The sequence below is a fragment of the Palaemon carinicauda genome, chromosome 2 (assembly GCF_036898095.1).
Source record: "Palaemon carinicauda isolate YSFRI2023 chromosome 2, ASM3689809v2, whole genome shotgun sequence".
Lineage (NCBI taxonomy): Eukaryota > Metazoa > Arthropoda > Malacostraca > Decapoda > Palaemonidae > Palaemon > Palaemon carinicauda.
Genome location: NC_090726.1, coordinates 150,170,962 through 150,194,464, shown reverse-complemented (window position 1 = coordinate 150,194,464; position 23,503 = coordinate 150,170,962). Strand labels below are relative to the sequence as shown.

General features: G+C 34.0%; 1 pseudogene; it reads right to left on the bottom strand.

Moving 5' to 3' along the window:
• Positions 1-2,970: 2,970 nt before the first annotated feature.
• The window catches only part of LOC137627797 (uncharacterized), a 155,149-nt pseudogene continuing 134,616 nt past the window's right edge, over positions 2,971-23,503 (bottom strand).

Genomic DNA, 23,503 nt, shown 5'->3' with positions numbered 1-23,503 from the left:
GTTAAGGGATGAGACAGAAAACTCTAGGCTAGTCATGCCTGAATTTGAAATTTGAGGCTGACGCAGAGAGTTGTAGCCTAGGGCTACTCTCAGAGGGAAGAGTGATTACCCATAAATCTCTAGCGAGATTATTAACGGTTAATATAATTCCAGGAGATATCGATCTCCAGGAATGATAACCGATACACAAGGGTAACGGGGGAAATGACGAAAGTATATGTTGTCTTGGTTATGTTACCTAGACAAGAAGAGATCTCGGTTACCTAAATCACCAAAACTCTGACATATACGATCGTCACGGAAAAGGGAAAATTATGCTTTTAAATATCTTTACAATATATAATGCCTAAATAGCTTTCATAATAACAATTAAGCTATTTAAACCGGAATGTCGTTCTGCTAACTAAATAGCACATGTTCAAAGAACGACAGCGCCTATGGCGAGACTGGCTATCGGCGAAGATCCGCCCTCAATAAATACACTAAATTCATTGTGAGGCTGGAACTAAATTACATATTGTAAAGAATAAATACTCAACTTTCTGGATGGAGAAAGAAGCCGTAGAAAGCATAAAGATTCCCAGAAATCGATCGAAAATGTCAGATCGACAGGGAACACCACCGTAGCGAGTCGCTACAGATAAAGGAATGACCGCCAGAGGGAGTTGGCGCGGTTGTGATGCGATATTAGTAGGGGAACCAAAGTAATCTTTATTGCAGTTACCCTTCTATTCTGCCACGTATTCCCCCTCAAAGCGTAAAGGCTGTTCGGGGTGCAGATTACCATGTGGCGTGTCAAGAATACGTCCCCTGATGATATACGATACCCTTGAGAGTAATCTTAAAGGTACTCGCTCCAGAAGTTAGAATTCTGTGAAACCTTTGGTTTGATTCTCTGGGAATATCACTGTAGTCATATATACCCTTGGGAAGCTACTAAAGGAACCTTCCATTAGGACATCATGGCTTGAGCCCAAAAATAAAAAAATAAAATCCATGTTATACCGTTTTATGTGAGCTTATGTCTGTTTCTATATTGTAAAATAATGATGACGTACAGTACTGTACTTCACATGGAGGCTTATTATTGTAGGTACGTATCTGGTTTTAAGAGAAATATAGCAGGTTTTAAATAAAATCCAAAATTGACTCAAGTTGGGATCTTGCAACTTATCAATGACATAGGGCAGGGTATTACTTATATGCATTGTTTAAAAGAAATTATAGCAATCCTAATTTACATAAAACTGAAAGTATCCCTGTTCTTAAATAATTGTAACAAGTGTTTTGGGAAGACTGTCAAAATACTTACATATTCTGGCTCTGTAATAAGTATAAAATTAGTAAATAAGTTCAAAATAAAAGGCATAATAATGCAGAGATGAAGCATAAAAACCGAAGCTATCACATTTACCTTTGCATCATATAATGATTAAAGCAACATGGACATTTTTTTTATGTTTAAGAGATACATATTAAGAAGAGACACCTCTTTCAATTGTCTAGGCAACAGAGCAAACGTAAAATAGAAGGTTTGCAATTTAACATATACTGTAAATAAACTGAGGAATCTTCCAGATTTCATCACTGCTGAAAGTTTTTGCCAATAAAGATATGGTTAGAATGAACCAAGCCCCAACAACTCAGGATATTCTTGATATCAAAGCATATTCATAACAGTATCCTGCAAAACGTAGTTAGTTCTTCTATTTTCTTATTCTATATAAAATATATATCTTGATTCATTTGATTAAGACTTGATTTCCTTGTACCTCCATCTCTTAAATAAATAAAACAATAAAAACACCCAAATTTTTAAGTCTTTTTTTATTAAGTACTGGCTATTAACATCACCAATTATACAAAATCCAAAAACAATGCCCTTTCAGCAAATATACAGTACCTAAGAATATAGTTTTGCATTCAAGGTCACAGACAAACAAAAATTGCAGTACAGTGAGTGAGTAACTTTAAAGTAATTCAGAATATCTCTAAACCATGGTGAGATTTTGCTCTTCCTTTGGCTGCTCTTTGCTCACAACAATGATTCTCAGTTAAAATCACTAAGCCCAGTTTAACATCAAAACAGCAGGGGAAGAGGAGAATCACTACACCTACCTGAAAAGCCACTGCACAACTGTACTCACAAATTGGGTATACAGAAATTACAGTTCTGATATGATAACTGAATGAAGAAAATAAAGCTTTAGCAGTTTCCCTCAAAGACCTTTCTCCCTTTCTAATTCACATAGAAAGTACTGTGGTCTGATCACCTCCAGTGAACTACCCATTTGTGCACATGGAACATCAATTCCTAAGCCTGCTTATCATTAACAATACAAGTAGGCATTTCAAGATTTTAGTATTTCTTACTTAATACAATAATGGATGAAAACATGAATAAATAGCATTAATGGATGGTTCTTTACATGCAAATATTGTAAGCAGCAGACATGTAACATTTTAAATTTAGTAAAAATAAAGAAATAGATCAGTGATATGATACGAAGAAAATGGTTTGCTAAGAATAGTAGTTTAACTATATATATATATATATATATATATATATATATATATATATATGTATATATATATATATATATATATATATATATACATATATATATATATATACATATATATATATATATATATATATATATACATACATAAATACATATACTGTACTGTATACAGTACATTATATGCATATGTATATACTGCACAGTATCTAATACAGTACATAAATATATATATATATATATATACATATATATACATATATATACTGTATATATATGTATATATATACATATATATATATAAGTATATATATGTATATATATAAGTGTATATATATAAGTATATATATATATATATATATATATATATACATATATATATATATATATATATATATATATATACATATATATATATATATATATATATATATATATATGTATATATATAAAGAGAAAGAGAGAGAGATTCAAAGGAAGATAAATGATTTAAAAGTTTTGTTGCACGACTCAAAGAATATTACTGTACTGTGAACGTCAACTACGCACTCCATTTCTATGAAATTAATGTCTCGCCTTTACTGTATACCTTTAATCTCATGAAAAAATATGGAAATGCTTAAAATAATTAAATTAATGACTAACTCGTCTTGACTAGCATTTTTTACAACGAATGTATTCTTAATACTGTACCTGCAATAAACCATTACATAATTACATTTCTCACACTTTTCTTTTTGTGACACTCGCATTCAACATCCTTTGTACAGTGAAACCAGAAGTGTACTTTTGTAAAAAAGTATTTGCTAATGTATATTTTCTAGCCTGTAAAATAAATACACAATCATACAGTAGGTAACATAACATTCTATTTGAAAAATTAATAGTTATTTTTTACATGAAAGGAGTGACACTCAAATATGTCAAGGAATATTGTGACTAAAGTCCTATCCTCTTGTATTTTGTTCTTAGTGAAATCAACTGTTATATATAATGAAGAAAAGATGTCATGGTAAAAGTTTAGTCCAATTTGTTCATATATAATCAAATATATTATGTATTTTAACAAGTAAGAACACTTTCCAAATTTCATGAATACAATAATGAATTTACTAACTCCATCCTCCACTCTCAAGTGACACTCTTCTTTAGACCCCCAGAGATTTACAAAAACTTAATGTATTTGACATACTCAGTTGACTTAATATTTTTCCTATATCAACATGGCAACACAGAATTTCATCAGTGCCATTATAGGAGGTTGCCCTGAATCTATCTTAAGGTATACTGTGTAATATAAATTGATAATTGGACTCCCATTACACTACACTAGCTTATGAAGTAAAACATTCTTTGAAACTGTTTCATAGATTGATTGGAAAGGAATTTATAAAGTCACGATACAGTTCACTGCAATCCTCTACCTTTGCCAACAATATGGGATGTTGTTGGACTATCTCCTTGCTTATATCTGGCCGAGTATTATAGATAATTTCTGTGCTTGGAAGGAGTAAACTTTTTCTTATTATTCAATCTCTGGGTGTCAACATAATCAGTATACAGTAATGAATATCGCATCTGAAAAAAAAAAATAGTTTTCCAATCAAAATACTTAATTTTGGACAGTTATCTTTTCTGGTTATTATATCTAAAATGAATAAATCGGAGGAAGGGATTGCAGCACAAAAGAAAAAAGGAAAAAAAAATTGGACCATGTGTATAAACTTGAAAGAATATCAAGAATTTTGATTGCTCTATCACAAGGTTTCAATTTACAGGCATGTCTTAAAATGACACAATAACATTAGTGAAAGTGAGATTGTATCGAGATTGATTATTTGTAGTAATGTTTCATTCAAGAAAAATTAAACTTTCTAGCTTGATATGACCAATAACCCATATTGAATAGTAAAAATAGTAGTTTAGGACCTTAAAACTGTTACAATACAAACAAAACTATAAACTACTGGATAAACTTTTCTTCTTAAAATTACCTTGAAATTAACACATGGAAAAATGTACCATATAAAATTTGTATCCGAATACATTGCAGGGGAAGTATTTCTTGAAATAAAGGTTTGACAATAAGGCTACAGCTGTGATATGGAAGTATTGCAATGATATGGTACTTTAACCATTGTACAGATACAGGGTTTAATAAGAAGACTAAGCATCAAAAAGGGAGTTCAGCTGTGTCTATATGGCATATGCACTGGGAACCACTGCATATACATGATCACGTAGTATCGATAAGAGTGGACGAAGAAGCTGGTTGGTGTGGATATCGAATAGGCAGACTAAGAGATGATGATGTAGTAGCCAATCCTCCTTCTGACTTCATACCTGGACCTGGTAGATAAACAACAAGGTTTTCTGAAACGTTTAAATATCAATTCATAGCTGAAAAGAACAGCAAATATTACTCTTGTTTGTCATGACTGAAGTAAAGGTATTTACTGCATGGTAATATATTGTGCTTTATGTCAGCAACAATTACAAAATAATGTACACTATATAGTATTTACCTAATAATACAAACATCAAAATCTATAAAATATGAACATCGGAAAATTGATAAGGATTAGTCATGCACTGGAGAAATACTGAAGAATTGACAAGAAAGTTTCATAGCCTTTATAAATTATAATTCTTAGAAGTAACATTAACTATGTAAATTCACAGCATATGTTGAGCTTTAATGGAAAGTGAAAAAAGACACTAGTTACAGTGAATAACTTAGCACCCATCTCCAATGCACAATACTGTAAATCTACATATAAGCTATTAATTCAACATATAGAACCTTGAGCTACAGTTAGGCTATGCTTATTACTATTAAAGTACAGTGCTTGATAATGTAGAAATGCGCATGAGATGTTTTGAGTTGAAAGGTTTGCATTGTATACAAAACAAAAAATCTTTTATCAAACTCTTTTAGTTCTTATACGTGTGGTCTCTAAGAACTCTTCTGAGGAAGGCTAGAACAGCAAATCCAATGCATAAAAAATATACCAAAGAAATACAGTTGTATCTCAGTTTGTGAGTAATTTTGAATAAGAGCAAATCAGTATACAAGCATACAAGTTCTAATATTCAAATCAGTTTATTAGTATCACATCGGTCTGCAAGCAAAAGTTTCCCTCTTTATGAGAATTTTTCATGGATAAGTACTACACAAGACTTGGACACAATGCACAGAGAGCAGTCGTGCAATACCTATAAGCCAGCCACTCAGTGTACATGTGATTTTTACAGCATTTTGTTTTACCTAAGATCACATTCCCCTTTGGTTCGGACCTCAACTACTCCACTCTGCGAGCAGCATTATCTATAGCATACCTGTATATTGCAAGCGTCTTTGGAACTGTTCTTTGTAGATCTTTGACTGCATGTTCTTTATTGAATTGCAAACACTATTGTTCACCATCAAGCTAACAGTAACAGTACAGTATCTAGACAATGACCCTCAAGATTATGAATTAAGACTGTAAAAAGGAGATGATTACCTTAAGAGGCGAAAAAACCAAATTATAGAGAAATATGAACAAGGTACTGTACGACTTTGGCAGACCTGGCAAATTGTACATTTGTAAAACTCCGACAATTTGCTCAATTTTTAAGAAAAAAAAAAGTAGAAATTAAAACATAATTTTGTGAAATGGGTGCTGACACTGAAACAACAACCAGTAGGCTACATGTTCTTGATAATGTAGAAAAGTTACTGCTTAACTGAACCAATGTGAACCAGTTAGCAAGAGATATGATTACCAAAAAGATGATTTGTGAAAATGCAAAAGTATTGTATGCTGACTTTATTAAAAGAAACATTCAAGGGGATCTGTGGTAGGTTTGAATATTTCAAGAGAAAAACTAGCATTAATAGCATGCACAATATGGTGAGGCTCCAAGGTCCGATGTCAAGGCAGGAGAGGCATTTGTTTCCGAATTTAAAAAGTCTGTGGATTTCGAGTCTTACATACAGCAGCAAGTGTTCATTTGTGATGAGACCAGTCTGATCTGGAAGATGCCTGAGAGGAACTTCATAACAGCAGAAGAAAAGATAATTCCCAGTCACAAGCCCATGAAAGACTATCTAACCTGCTGTTTTCTGCCAATGACAGCAGGGATTGAAAATTCAAATCTCTCCTGAGGTATCACTCAGAGAATCTACAACAGTTTTAAAACGGATTTTGACATAGGAAAAATATATTTTTGGGTGAGAGCCATGTCGTCCTGAAAGAAGTTCCTCATTGACAGCTTCTACTTGGGATATTTCTGCGAGTGATGTACCAGAGAAATTTCACCTTAGAGGTATCAATAGAGTTCAGACCTCTGGAGCAAATATCCCAAGGGATATCGTGTATAAATCAGGGACGTGTTAATAACAAGCCATGGCTATCCACCTGAAATAAAAATAAAGTATCTTATGGACAAAAACCTCCCACTCCCAAACATTGTTGCTTATGGACATTGCTCCTGTCCATATTCCAGATATTGAAGCCTACTTAATGGAGGAGATTAAAGTCCTTAGGATCCAGTTCTTGTTGCCCAACACCTCTTCAATACTCAAACCTATACAACAGCAGGTGATCTTGACTTTTAAGAAGCTGTACAAAAACGTAATGTTCCAGTAATGTTTCGAGGTCACAGATGGGACCAATTTCATCCTCTGAGAGTTTGGGAAGGGGTAACCAACAGAACCCTCAAATCTGCATGGAGGAAATTTTGGCCTAAATACATTCCAGAACGTGATTTCGAGGGATTCGAACACATTCAGGTAGCGGTTGACAATGAAATTATACCCTTGGGAATAACAATGGGTTGGAGGTGGACAAGGATGGTATCAGCCACATTCTAGGCAAGCATAAGGAGCAGCTGATGACCAAGGAGCATAAGAAGCGACAAGATGTTGCAGAGGAGATTTCATCTAAGTTAGAGGAGATTTAGTGCAACAAAAATCTTGCTTCCAGTAAAATAAGGGAGATAATGAAAATATGGGAGACCCAGAAAATTTTGTAAAAACATATCACTCAGATAAGGCTTTTACATGTTAAACAGCAAATCTAGTTGCTGACAATGCAATGTTAGATTTTTATACGATTTCACACCAAAGACAAAACAGTCATCTCTAGATACTGTAGGTTCCTTGTTTAAGTTAAACATGAGAGTGTAAAAAGATGAACAAGTGTCTAAGAAAGCATAAAATAAGGGTTTCAGTTAATGATAGTGAATGACATTCAAAAGAGAGAACTCCTGATATTTTATCCCAAGTTCTCATGGAGGGGGATTTTCCCTTCAACGAATAACGTCCACCGGCAATGACTCTCCTAAAAGGTAAAGTGAGACTTAAATTGTCAATATTTCTATTTTATACTGTACTGTGAATAATAAATGATTAGTTTCCAATGTTAGGAGTTATACTCTTTCACGAAATTCCATTAGAAAACACAAAAAAAGAGTATATAGTACAGTATGTGAATTTATAGACTTCTGGAATGGATTAAGTATATTTCCTTTAGTTATTTCTGGGAAAAAATGGCTTTTGTTTACGAGAGCTCCCAGTATTAATTAAACGTGTAAACTGAGATACCAGTGTATTGTCTTCCCTGCTCCAGGAGCAGGAGCTCCTTTGCTTATAAGCTGCAGCTTTTCATTACTTAGCTTTGTTCATCCTGTTAAGATGGTCTTACAAAGACTGTGCAAATTTTATGAATAAATGCATAGGATAGGTTGAAGTGGTCATCGATTTTAACTGAGTCCCCTTTTGATTTTTATCTATTTTACAAGGTGGTATTAAGTCTAAATTGAGTTATCAGGTAACCCTATAATGTTAAATATACTGTTTACTCATTTGGACTCTTCCCTCAGAGGTAATCAAAATATTCATGTCTCAAACTATTTTGTCCAGTAGATTTTTGAGTTACATAATGTGAGTTCCAGGTGGTTGTTTGTAAACATACAGTAATAAAAGACCCTTACAATTTTTATTTTCTATGTTTCGGAAGTGAATGATCCTTATTCTAAGGTGAGGGCCTCAGACAAACTTTAGAATACCTCAACCCATACAGTACTGCTCCCTATCATGCTCTTGCATTATTGTCTTTACATTAATTATTGTTCAGCATTTTCAGTTGGGTTATACTATCCCATGTCAGCTGTACCACCTGAACACTGAGGTGGTATTAGTACTGAAAAATCAAATATAGACTGATCTCTAAACTTGAAACAATGTGATGGTCGACACACTGTAACATCGGCTGACCTATTGGCGAAGGAGTGTTGGAACTACAACCCTCACTCGGGTTAAGATCTAGATATCTGTTACAGGGAGGTCTTTTCAGAAGTCATTTCCCACGTTTAATTTTTCCCCAAAGTTACCAAATTCAAATAAGTCAAAAAAATGCCTTATAAAAGCTCAATACACTACTGTACTGTAATTCAATTTATTGCGAGTCAAATTTCACTTCAAACAAAAAATCTGTCTATCACAAAATTGTCCTCATAGGACGATAAAAATATACCTTTCAGATATTTAATGGTTAATAACTTCAAGAAATAGGAGACAGAATTCTCTAGCATATACATTAAAAAGGATAAACTGCTGACACTAATATAGTAATGGCATTATTGCAGATTTTACCTTCAAGCTATAGAAGATTTTACTGTAATTCTAGTGTCCTTTTAGTTTTAAAGATTTTAGAGTGGCTTTTAATTATTGACCTGAAAGGTATAACAGTTCGATTTTGCTGGGTTCCGGCACACGTAGGTGTGACTGGAAATGAAGAAGCAGATTCACTGGCAAAGAGTGCTGCAGCCGAGTTGCTACCAAGAAGGTATCCCATTCTCTGTAATTTTTTTGCCAGCAATTAAGAACTTAATTTATAACAATTGACAACAGCATTGGGATAGTTTAACCAAAAATTAGACGAGAGAAATTGCGATTGTTATATCCCCTTAGAGGTATAATGGGATGGCCCAAAAATAGGAGAAGACTATTTGTCGTCTCCGTTTTGGTCACACTCGGATGAAACACGAGTTTCTGCTAGCTGGCCAACACCAACCATATTGCGACAACTGTTTGATACCCTTGACAGTGAGGCATTTGTTGACTGAATGCCCCACTTATAGCACTGAAAGAAATAGATATCTCTTTGAGGCTCAGGGTGAAGATGGCAGGTTCATCCTTGCCAAGATCCTTGGACATGATGTGTCGTACAATGCCAGTGGCATTTTTAAGTTTATATCAGAAACAGGTCTTCTTAATGCTATTTAACTTCTATAACATATTTACTTTTCAGGTTTTAATAGAATATTCTTTTAATCTTTATTTATAATAAACGATATCGGCGTCAATGACCTTCGATGTCAGGATGTCAGAGAACTTTACATCATTCATTCATTGACTTTAGTATGATAGACATTTAACAAGCATAGTTTGGGAAATAATTGGGTTTTATATGGACCAACTTCCATGCTTGCTCGGGTTGATTTCCCAGTAGGTTGTTCATCTAGTCTAGTGTATATTGAAGCCAATGTTAAAGAAATTAAGAGCAGTCATACTTTAACCATTGAAAATTAACTTGACATAGACTTATTACAATGATGCTATTGTTTATTGTTTTATGATTCAGCATAAAGTTTAGAATGCAGTCTATTCTTAAGTTCCATTTCCATAAGCTTATATATCAATTGAAATATCGACAATTTCACGACAGGCAGGCGTGATAATATCTATTCTTAAACTTTACAAGTGATGATCATTGTCATAGGCAAAACAAAATTGGGAATCTTATCATCATTTAGCTTTAAGAGTTTTATTCTTTAAGCCTAAGTTGCAGAATTCCCTCAATTGTTCGTAATACAAGGCAGGCAGTTTATCATAATAGTCAGGCTTCTCCATCACGAGGCTCAATACTACACAGTATTCTAGAAGTTTAATTCCGGCTGTGACCAAGTTGTGGAATGGTCTTCTTAATCGGGTAGTTGAATCAGTAGAACTTCAAAAGTTCAAAGTTGGAGCAAATATTTTTATGTTGACCAGGCTGACATGAGTTTTTTTTATAGTTTATATATGACATATCTGTTTGACGCTGTTACTCTTTTTAGAATGTTTTATTGTTTGTTTTTTTCTCATCATTTATTTATTTCCTTATTTCATTCCTTCACTGGGCTAATCTCCCCTGTTGGAGCCCTTGGGCTTATAGCATCTTGCTTTCCCAACTAGTGTCGTAGCTTGGCTAGTAATAATAATAATAATATTAAAAATAATAACTCCAATCTTTTGTTGTTGAATATTATTCCTTTGAGTTGATTTGTTTTTACATCCTAATATTGCCTTTATTTCAGTCATACACTCTAACTTAACCCTCCTCCAGTCATTCCTTCTGATGTGAAAAGTAAGCTTACTGTCCCAATATTAGACATCATATAATGAACAAATATCTTCTTGACTTTTCTAAAGCAACCCCTATAAACAAAGTGCATGGGTTCGGTGAATTCAATTTTAATTTTGACCATAAAATTTAACACAATTATAGACATGTAATATTTTTAAACAGATAAATAGGTCATATACAGCGTTACATGGAAATATCTCGTGGCAGCATTCCATTTTTCAATAAAGGCTGAACTCCAGATATGCATAATCTTTGCCTGCTTGCATAAAGGAAATGTGAAATAAGTAATTCATAAAGAAGGAATCAGAACTCATGAGTAGAGAAATGGAGATTCAGCTTTGTCCTTTAAAAATATCTACTCTTCAAATGACACAAGAGATAATCAGCGAGGAAGAGTATTTCTAAATATGATTATGCACCATACTTACTTTAATCTTTCAAATAAGCTTCAACTAACATATTAAAGATGATTAGAACTAATAATAACAGCACCATGTTAGCTTGAGCTACTTAGAAAATAATTTACTATGATCAACTACTAAAGGACACGGCATGGGAGATGGTGTCTCCCCCCCCCCCCTCCCAAGGTTAAGTGACTTCTCTCCTAAGGGCAGTTCGGGTATAAGCTCCTCTTTGGGTAAAAGTACCTCTGCAAACCAATACATAATCAGCGTACAATGTGAAACTTAGGAAATAAAACAATTAAATAAATACTCTACACATTGCAGTATGAAACAATGGTAATGAAATAAGCTGAAATACAATTGAAAAGATGTATCACATGACCTTATTAATGAATGATATTAAATCTAATATGCTCTCAATGAAATAATGGCAGCACATTTACAGTATAAGGTATTATTCATCTCTATTTTCCATGAACTAAAATAAATTTTGATAAGCCTCTCCACGATTTGATTGGAAAAACTGATATGTGAAAAGGTTTTCATGACAATTAGAATTCCTGAAGTTGGCCTATTTTCAACATCAAAATGATTTAAACTGAGAGGCTCAAGACCATAAGTCTAGTTGTATGTACAGAGCAGTGTACGTGAAAATAAAGTGACTAGTAAAATACAACTATAACATTAGAAGTAAACATACACAAGGTAACTAATCTTCTTTTAAAATATCAATTTGATGTTAGCTTTAACACCTGACATGCAATACAGTAATCTAAAAAACAAACTAATATGAATAGTTACGACCAGGTTAACTCATGTACAGTAAAGGAATATAATTTGTAATATGTAACTTCATTTACACATCAATCTGGAAGAATTGGGGGTTGGGGTGGGGAGGTTAGGGTGAACTCTTTAATTGCTATAATCCTTGACTAAAACAATCACTACATTTTTAGAAAGTGAAGTCAAAATTGTTTCTTTCTAGTAGACATAAAAACTTACAGAGTACCATCAAATAAAACAACAAATATAGGGAAATACTGTATATTTCTATCTAATCCATGGAATGATTCTACTGTATGCTAAATAATATGTATCAACATGTATTTTTGTTATGCGCATGTAACACCCTGACTGGGGAGCACCTATCTTTAAATGATCTAATTCTCACTTAGAAAAACATTTAAAACAGTCTGAGTAATGTTAGTTTTCATACCAGGATACCAATTTTGGTGTTACTACTGTGAATATATTCTATACTTCACTTTAAATGATTATTCTGACTTTACCCATCTATTGTAGCAGTTTTAGTTCTATTATGTTATTAGATAATTAATAATGGTCTCTAGTAAGGTCAAATTTAAATCATATTGCGAATATACAGTAGTCTCCTATATATGACTCCAAAGGAAAATGTGGCTTTATTTTAGGCAGTGTAGCGCTTGAAATTCGCCTACGTTAGTTGATATCCAATTCTGGTCTGGGTAAGTTAAAGTTACATGGCTAGACTCACTAGTTGTTAGAAGTATTGTTTAATTATACACCATGCTTCCTCATACGCTTGTAGAACTTTTATGGGCTGACGGGACTCGGGAGTCTCACGATCTTCGTTTACTCCTATTTATGGCTGAAACCAAGGTTCCCACACACCTCAGTTGGCCAGTAGATCTCGATTAGTGCATAACCACTTTTCTTTGCTTTTCAAGATTTTAAAGTAAACTTTTATCATATTCCTTCATATATTCCTTGGAATGTTAGTTAGAGTAGTCAAACAAAGGAAAATTGTTAGGATCACTAAAGAGGTGAAAAAAGAGGTCACAGAAAAGTATGAGAGCAGCAAGTATATCACTGATCTTATTGTGGCATACCGTATGCCAAAATACAGTACACAATTTTGATGATTGGGTAAGAAACATCAAAGCAGCTGACGTTGCAAAAGGGGTTAAATGTAGAACACAAAGATCAAAGACATTAGAGCAGACGGAAAAATGTTGATCTAGATAAATGAGAAGCAATTAGCTGCTGATAATGTTTCAAAGGTTATAAAAGACAAATCTGTTGCATGTTGATATTTTGAAATGTATGGCAGAAGAATAGGTGAAGATTGTAGTGAAGTATTTAAAGCTGGCCATAGATGGTTTAATAACCAAGATGAAGACTGGCATACACATTCTTGTGAGGAACCTACTTGAAAGAAGGCAAACGGTAACTTCAATTTACTTACAAGTTTTTGTTAAACCTAAACCTGGTGAACATCAGACATGTTCAATTCAAGTTTTTTTACGTACTGTGATGCATCAATGTATTTTAATAATGTCTATTTTTTTTAATAAAAATGTATTAAACAATAAGAGGCAACAAAAGCAAAATATTTTTTTGCCAGAACACATGATCTAATTTCGCTTTATTTCCTATGGGATTTATTTAATATACACAATTTTTGGTATACAGTAATTACCACCTTCTTGAACGAATTAACAATGGATATTGAGCTACTACTACAAGATTACTAAACATTTGTTTCAGGTCAAGGCATTTCAAAACATTACTTTGGTAATCAGATTCATAAAATAATGGTGCTGACTTGCTAATTACTGTTCCATTTTGGTATTGGATTGTGCTGCAGATGAAGCCTAGTACTATATATGAAACTACAGTACCAGTTTAGAGTTACCGACTGTAAGATATAAATGCTGTACAAGTATCATTTTAGTACATGTACTCTGATTTATCACATAATCATCCAAAAGATTGCTTGTTCACTCGCTACTGCGAGTCAAGATTTGCAGATTAGACTCCTCTTTTCACTGATGTTCACAAACTTGCGGTGAAATGTAATAAATTTCTATTAAATCTCATTGCTTTACAGCCAATTGTTAGTTTACATAGGGTAGTAGAAGTAAATTACATAGCTAAGCTATGGATTCGGTGTATCCTAGCATATGCCAAGTACAGTATAGGGTTATTCATTTAACCATATTTTTCAGTTTTTTTTTATATCCTAAATCATATTTACAGCATTAAACATAACTCTGCAAGGCATTGCTGAAACAATAAATCAATACTTCAGATAAATAGGATGCTTTTAAAAATAGAAGCTAGGGGTTGATGAAGAGAAAAGAAGAGGAATGAGGGTGGTGACCTCACCCACATTAATATAAAATGTATAAATTGAATAGACATGATTTCTAGTAAACCCCAACAGGAGGAAATAGAAATTAGCTGAAAAAGAATATATTTAGGGTCTATCTATATTCACATTATTATATACTATATCATTCTTAGCCATACAACTATACTAGGGGTATGAAATGGAAGGAGCAGCATTAAATTATACTATGAGGAGCCTATTATTCATACAACTCTGGAATGTTACTTTTGGCCAAATCCTAGTGAATTGACTGACTGTGAATGCTGGTAAAAACAATTACCTTTTATCAAATAACTATACTAGTTCTTCATATCCAATTTATAAAAACTAAAAATTTCATTTACTTGTACAGTACTTGTTTTAAATATCCTAAACCATCAATTAAGCTGGGATGCCACTGGGACCAAGAACAGAATTCATCCCAAATAGGATTTCAATTATTTCTTCTGGGAGTGCTTTCCTCTAGTTTTCTGATTACAGTAACAGCCTAATATGAATCTTGACTGAAAAGTCTCTGAGAGATTAAAATTCTTATAAAATGTTCTTTGAAATATATTTAGAACAAGAAGTATATCCCACTGTGGTGCAACAGGGAACATTACTCAACACAATACAGTACATACTGTATAATGATCAACCTAATGATTCTTAATTATAACTACCGTAATAATGTACTGATATATAAACGTTCATTGTTAACAACACTTATGAAAAAAATCTAAGTACTGTACTATTTAAGCCTTCCCTTTAAGATTCAAATTCTGTTTAGTCCCAATGTAGCATATGTGCAATAAGCTGTGTAAAAATTTAAGATTTCAGAAAAGGGTGCTGGTCATTCTATACTAACTTTTTCTAGTTTTGGTGTTGATGGGTTTGAGAATTGGCGGAGTAGCCGTACCACTGCTGGCTGTTGGCTGATAGGCTGGATTAACTGGTAGATGGGCAGGATTTGAGATAGTAGGATGGGCTAGATTTGTGGGTGGGTTAGCAGGATTGAGCAGAAGGTCAGTGGGAGTGTGCTGTCTTCTTCCTGGAGGTAGCAAAGGGGCAAGTCCGCTGGTATGTGGAACATTGCTTGAGCTATGAGTGGAGGGACCTCCAACTCCTCCCATATCAGCTAAACCAGTGGCTGTGTTAGAGGAAACCCCACCCTTGTTAACTGCCCCAGCAAGGTTTGTGGGTCCTCTCCCTAAATATGTAGGTCTTGCTCCCATATTTGCAGGGCCTCTATCTATGACCATATCAGCACCACCAACTACAGTAGAGCCTCCAACCATGCTATGAGCACCAACTGACTGTACAACAGCCGCTTCCTCTGATAAAGTGCGAGCGTGGGGAGAGCGACGAGCTAGACTACGTCCATGAGCTGGGGAACCAGGTACACTGGAGCAAGTCATTCCACCCGAGTCACCTGATAAGGGAAGGAATGACTTCAAAGATATTACAGTACAGGCGTCTTTTGTAGGAGGATCGTTTCAAGTGAGACCCATTGAACTGCTTGAATATGAAAGATAAAGGATGACTGAAGCTGAGAGCAAAGAATCTGTTAATGATGATAAAATTCTTTCCATTATGAAAGTACATGAATGTTAATAAGTTACGGCAAGCTAAGAACTACAAAAGACGCTTCAAGCAAAGCCCAATATTACCCATCTAAAGCAGGGGATCCAACATTTGTCATTTTAATAAGGTACAATACTGTAGATAGTACAGGTTGATGATGTTAAGTTAAACCACTAAGGAATAAGGAATGACATCAAGAGATTACTTGTTAGAAACAAAGCCTGACCTGCCCTTCCTTTACCGACAACAAGCTGACGTTGTGTATTGAGAATCTGCCGAAGGTGTTGATCAAGAACATCTTCATGACCTCTGCTAACAAGAGGGTTTAAAGAGTGTGTTCGGGATGGGACTGAACTGGACACCTGAAATATGAGGAAGATATCAGCACTATAATAAGCTTCAGTTTTGATTGAGAAGAGTTAAAAGCATTCTAAAAATACAACACAACTTTTTTTATTATTAATCTAAACATAAAATATTATTATGTATATAATAATTATGTATTAAAACATTGGACAAATCAACAATAAGTTACTTACATAAAAATATATATTTCTTAACGTATTGTCTACATAAAGGACTTGGCAAGGTGACAATCATCATCATCATCATCATCATTATTATTATTATTATTATTATTATTATTATTATTATTATTATTATTATTATTATTATTATTATTATTATTGCTTTAAAGTACAGTCATTCAATGAGATCAGTCTGTCAGATTTTTAATCTCTTATAAGATCACTTGACTTATTTGCTATTAGATGAAAGGGAAAACAAGCATAGCTAAACTTGAATGACAACAAAGTGGAAAAGGGAGAAGAAAATGAATAGGAAGCGAGTGATGCAGCTGAGGACTCACAGGATGCAAGAAAGAACTTTCAGTACAGTGTGCAGTAGGTATGCTGCAAACATTATATAGTTAGCAGTAACCCCTCTAGGAGGTGGCTGATAACAGATTCTATGTTATCTAATATATTACTCACTCTCCAATAATAATAATAATAATAATAATAATAATAATAATAATATTAATAATAATAATAATAATAATAATAATAATAATAATAATAATAATATTATTATTATTATTATTATTATTACGTCCAAGAACCTCCCATGATGTTCATAATGCTTCTACTACAGAAGCTCAGTTTATCCAAATTTACCCATAAAATAAAATTTGATTTCCCTAATTTTCTTTTCCTTCCATAAATACATGCCCTTAGCAAAAAAAGGAACTTTTTAGTGGTAAGTGGAAACTGGTGCACCAGTGTCCTTTGTTTTGTACTTCTGTTTCTCAGTCATCTTGGTGGTGATCACACCTTTCCAGATTGTTTCCTTATTACTTACTGCACATCAAGAAGTCTTCCCCTGGTTTTGTTAGCAATTGTTGTGTGGAGTGTGCACAGGAATTGGTTCTAGAGCTGTATTTCCTGTGTGTGTATCGTGCCAGGGGCAATACTGTGAAAGCAAGTTTCAATGGTTAACGATCAAGTTGGCAGTTCTGAGAGCAAAGGAAACTTGCTGTTAGTTCAGGGAAAAAGCCAGGAAAGATTAGGCCAGTTGATTAAAGCAGGGATGAGGACGATAATGATATGCCTGCATTCTTAAATGATTCACATAGTTGGCCAACTTTCGATAGTGATAAGCATCACAAGCTCTTAACAATGCTACCTTACTTTGTTAAAGTTTAATAGTCCAGTGAATCCTCTCTTAAAAGTGGCAATTATGGTTCAACCTGGCCTATTGTCAAACTTAAGCTAAAGTTAATTACATTTTTTTTTTCAGAAAGGGTTCTGAAAGTTTGCTGCACAGTACAAATTTGAAAAGTTCTTACAGAGCCTTAAATGCTTTAATACTTTAGAGCTTTCTACTGCTAAACTTTTGCAGGCCGACTTGCAGTTGACTTAACACACTAGGTAACCCACTGTACTGCACTACATTCTTTTCCCATGCTTTCTATCATGATATTTTTTAGTTCCAGAAGGCTCAAATAATTCGCAGCTCTTGTTCTCTCCTCAGACAGTACCTGCAAAGTTTATAATGCTCCCAGAAGGCTACAATTATTGGCCCATTCCAATTTGCTTTCAACTAGACTGTGAGGAAGAAGAATGAATGGGTAGTCAGATTCTTACATCCCTTCACTCACTAAAGTATATCCTCCTAAACAACCTCATTACCTACTGTATGTGGATGGCATGGCATATCATATGATTCCCTCTAATCCTGATGGGAAGAATGAAGTTTCAACTAAAGTTGATCGTTTTCATCATGTTTCAGATGACAGTGTACGCCATCCACTTGCAAGCTAATCACTGGCTAACTCTAGTTTGGTAAATGTAGGACCTAGACAAAAACGATTCCTTTGTGCACTAGCATCGCAGCCCTCCTATTAAATAGTTAACAAACTGAGATATCAGCTGATTTTTACTTGTGTCAAGCAGTTAAACTTGCAATACAGGGAGATGAAAAGAAAGACAACACTGAGGTAAACACTGAAAGTGAGGAATTACATCCTTTCCAAACATTATGTAACTTTATTTCTGAGAAATACCCTAGTAAGTGGAGTATGGTAGATGGGAGTTTCTTACTCTTCCAAAACTGCAGAAGTAGCTATTTCCAATAATCTCTAGATCCCTCGGCTCAACTTTTGGTGGATGGAATAGATTTATTATTGCCTAAAATTCAGAAAAAGGCTACCATTTCAGACAGACCCATTTAGTCTTTAAGGCTTCTATAATGTAGAGATGTGCTGACTTGTATAAGACTCATCAGTTGCTTAATATTGTCTTAAAGTTCAATTTGATTTCCAGTGTCAACCTCATCATTGAGCCTTATAAACAAAGTTGCTTGGCTAAAGAGATACTTCTTGTGAATAAAGTAGTGTTCTTAAACCACTTTCTTAGCAAGTTCTATTATGATTTTCGAGTTTTGACTAGCTTCCCAGCTGGATTTGTTAGCAATAGATTCTTGCATAAGGAGAGTGCTCTGTTTTAAATTATCGTTATCATTATTACTAGCTAAGCTAAACCTTAGTTGGAAAAGCAAGATGCTATAAACCAAAGGGCTCTAACAAGAAAAAAATGTGAGGAGTACAGCGTTGTAAACAGAAAGACCGACATTAGATTTTCATCATGGGTGATGAAAGCAAATCAAATGAATGATGATTAGAGAAATTAGCAATTTTTTTTAGAGTGAATAACTTATTTAGCCTCATTAGTTATACTTTTATGAGTCCAGCTATAAAGACATAAAGATCATAGCAGATTATTTGTATTCAGTGAAGAACTTTAATTCAAAATAACAAAATGATTAATTGACAAGTAATGCATAACTGGGTTCGAGGTGTATCATTACATAGGCTATGCCTTTTGTTCATGAACCTCCCATAGACGCAGCACAAACGTACCAGTTGGAAACAATCGGGTGTAAGTTACCCGTTAAGGACTCCTTATAAACCTCTCATTTCCCCCTTTTCTTTGTGAGCAGGAGTCATTAAATTGTAATCACTATTATGCAGAATGGCGGCCAATTTTAGTTTTGCTCTGTCTTTGATAACTCAAAGACCGTCCTGTATCAGACTAGTCTGTTAAACTATTGCAGTCTCTATACTGTTTATTATATGTTCTTAAAACCAGTCTACTAATTTCCTACTTGAAATACAGTGGAATGTTTATTTTGATTGGAGCAAAACTAAGAGTCTGTCAAGGACTAGGTCTAAATTAGATATAGTTATTTTTTAGTCTCTTTTTTTTTTATAGTAAGATATGTTCAACTTCAGTCATTAAGGGATATAGATCCAGCTTAATTCCATGCTCAAGCATCAGGGATTAGATCTGTCTGTTTCAGGTACTATAATGATTACATCATATCGTTGAGCATTGAAAGGCCACCAATAATGTCAATTTTTGGGAATTTGGATGTAATTTCACAGGATCAGAATTTTGAACAGTTGAAAGGAGCTGTCTATTATTATTTGAACATAAATTCAGGTATTAAAGGTGGTGTCCCCAATTTGTTTTAAGGATTTAGGGTCCCTAATTGTCCTATAATCAGTGCAATATTATTCATAGTTCAAAGTTTGGTCACGGTAGCTCACGAGGAATTAGATCCAAATCCAACAAAAGGCTTAGAAGTGAAAGTTCATGATAATACAGCAACTACTTACCCTAAATTTTGTCAAGTCTTTCTTTGGAAAGAGTTTCAGCCTCAGCTCATTGGCGTACCAAGTCGGTTTTCGCTAAACATCATCTTAAAAAATCCTAGGCCCAATAGTGGTTGTGGAGCTGTGGTCTAATCAATTTTGAGCTCAGTTAAATTATAACTATTTTCTAAGAGTATATGGATGGGGTTTAATTTCAAAATTCAATTTGGTACCATTCAAAAGTATCATTTAATCCAAGAACTACAGTACCGATTAAGAGAGAAACTATTGTCCGGTTTCTTAAAATAAATTTAGTAAGCCAAATGGAGTCCTGGATTTCAAACTGTATATTAATATGGTTTGTTAAAAGTAATTTAGACAAGGTTAGTAAATCTTAACCATGGTGTATTGCCTTAATTAAATTGATCTTATTTTATTTTGTTTCCACTGGTATCCCTGTGCCTTCAGCAGTGTATAGGAATAAGCAGTATGAACATTGAAGGGGGGGGGGGGGGGTCCTATTGACATAGCCAGAATTTGAATAGAATTTTCTTTATTTTTATACTTAGCCAATGTTCATACACATTCTCCCCCTCTTCCCTACTGCCTTGCTTTGTCAAGAGGATAACGATAATATAGAAAATGAAACTGAAGACACTGGTGTGTCAGTTACCTCTTACCACTGGAATGTTCCTTTCTTTACTAACAACAACAACAACAACAACAACAACAACAATAATAATAATAATAATAATAAATCTGATATCTCCAAGTTCCTTGTTTCAAATTTTTCAAATTATTCAGTGTGAAGACATATGGCAATGGGATATTTATACTGTGACTTACTATAGGGTATGTTAATTTTGCTAGGATAACACTAGATAGAACAACCATGTATGCATTAGTAAAAGACATCTCTATCTGGGATAAAATACACAACATAGACTTGCACAAGGATGACTTTACGGTGCTCTACCACCAGACACAAAAAATTACTTCACTGGTTTACAGTTTACAAAGGATATAAAATATTGCTTCGTGTGAATTTGGCAACATCATAACATAGACACACCAAAAACTAACTAATTGCCATGACACCATCTAAATATAATTCATAAATACCTGTTGCTCAACGGGAAGGGAGTGGAAATTTACTGAGTGATACCTCTGAATAAACTTGTTGGGTGTACGTTTCTGGAAAAGTAAGTCGCTTTGAGAATTTCAGAAAAATGGGCAAACTCTGAACAAATCTAGCTATCCCTAGGACACCTCCCTTAACCTCTGGTCTTCCTTCAGACATTATTACAAAGGAATGTTATTTCTCTTTAACATTCTGAGGATAGGAAAGTTGATTTAAACAAGGAAAAAGATGACTAAAAATACAATTTAAAACGCAAAAGAACCATAGCAAAAACCCAGTTCAGAATGGACAGAGAAATATAAATCGCCTTTGGATACTAACAAAACTATATGGATAGTTATGGAGAGGTCTTGACTCTTGTACGCAAAGGTCACCTTTTCACAAGCAGTAAGCTATTCTCATGCTGCAGGAGAATCGTATGCGAGGATGAAATCAGCTACTGAGGGCAATCAGAGTTAGATGCATTGCATCACAAAATAAGGATTCTTGAGGTAGGGCTTACCATGCAATCGATTTTTCTTCATCCTAAGTTAATTAACCATCAGTGTACATGAGAGGATCATAACAGGAGGAGGGCTATATAGAACTTTAAAATATCTGGCAAGAGCAAACATCTCGTATTTATGAACAAAGTATAAGAATTGGATACAGAAAGGACGTGTGTTCAATTATCTGAATAGTAATCCCTTTTTTTTCTCTCCTCAAAATTGCTTCTTACACTGGTGATAATCGCTGGTAATCTAGATATGGATAGTGATATACTGTAAATTCAAATTTTATGTACAGTAAATGAACTGGCCTGTGTTTAGGAATAGTTCAAAGATAGTAAGCTTGGGTGGCCTTTTCTCGCCTTTGGTAGATGATAAATGATCAATGCTATTTATTTTAACTATTGAGGAAAAAGTTCTTTAGTAAATGTCTTGATTAAAAGGCACATTCTGTTACAGTGAAAGAACATATGAAAATATTTACTGCTCATTATAATGACAAGGTTCCACTTTTGTTCCTAGATATTTTTCAGTATTTCAGTTCAAGAAAAAATGTTTTATGGATTCAATGGGAAGGAATATGCCAATTCATTAATACAATTACTACCTCCTTCATTTCATCTTCTCAGTACAGGACCGCTTTCAAGTCTGTTAGCCATTCCCTTGATTAAAAACAAAATATACCCTATTAGATTTATAGTTTCCTAGTCTTTATATGGAAACATAAACACACTCTATACATACACACACACACACACACACACACACATATATATATATATATATATATATATATATATATATATATATATATTCTTACGAAGCTGGTCTAGGGTAGAGTAAAGTACAACAGTTTATTCATGATTTATTTATATATTCAATTTGTGCATTGAAGAGATGAATAGCCAGCCCGTAAGATGAGTTCCTCTCCTGAAGATTTAAGTTCATTATGTAAATTAAGTAAGAATTTTGTCATCAATTTCATTATATTATTCATTCAAGACAGTATATGTAAATTTATGTTATTTAAAAGAATCAACTTTTTATTTCACGTATTCTTGTTACAAAGTCTAACATAATTTGTTTGAGTGTTATGTGACCTTACAAGATAGGAACAAGGGCTTATGTAATATTCTTTTATATTTTTATGAGGTATTGCATCATGTTTGAGAGAAAACATGAAACTCTTATATTCCATGTGCTTTGAAATTTTCCCGAAAATCCTACTGTAAGGATGTAATCTTTTTTTTTTTTTTTTTTGGGGGGGGGGAGACAAAGGGTGGGCAGAGCTAGCTGACTGAGAGTGTTTTGTCCCCCTGTTTCGAGGGTAAGCGTCCGTGAGAGTTGCCTGAAAACCCAGGATTCGTCTCTTGACATTTTTATCTAGTTGGAAACTCTAGCGTCGCTGTTAGGCCAACCACCAATCCTTCTAGGTCGCCTGGAAGCTTCTGGAAGTAGCTAAGTTTCATATAAAGGTGACCTCAGGGTTGCATACATCAGATAGAGAAGCCCAGCCTTAAGTCCTAGCCATCTCCCTCTTTCTCTCATGCAGTCATACGCAATGCAGTGTATTGTATTAAAAATGTTCAGTGAAACATTAAAGTTTTGGTGTGACGGATTTTAGTAAACATAGTGAGTATTTTCAAAAATTCTTTTAAGAGTTTTATAAATGGCCCTGTAGTAAG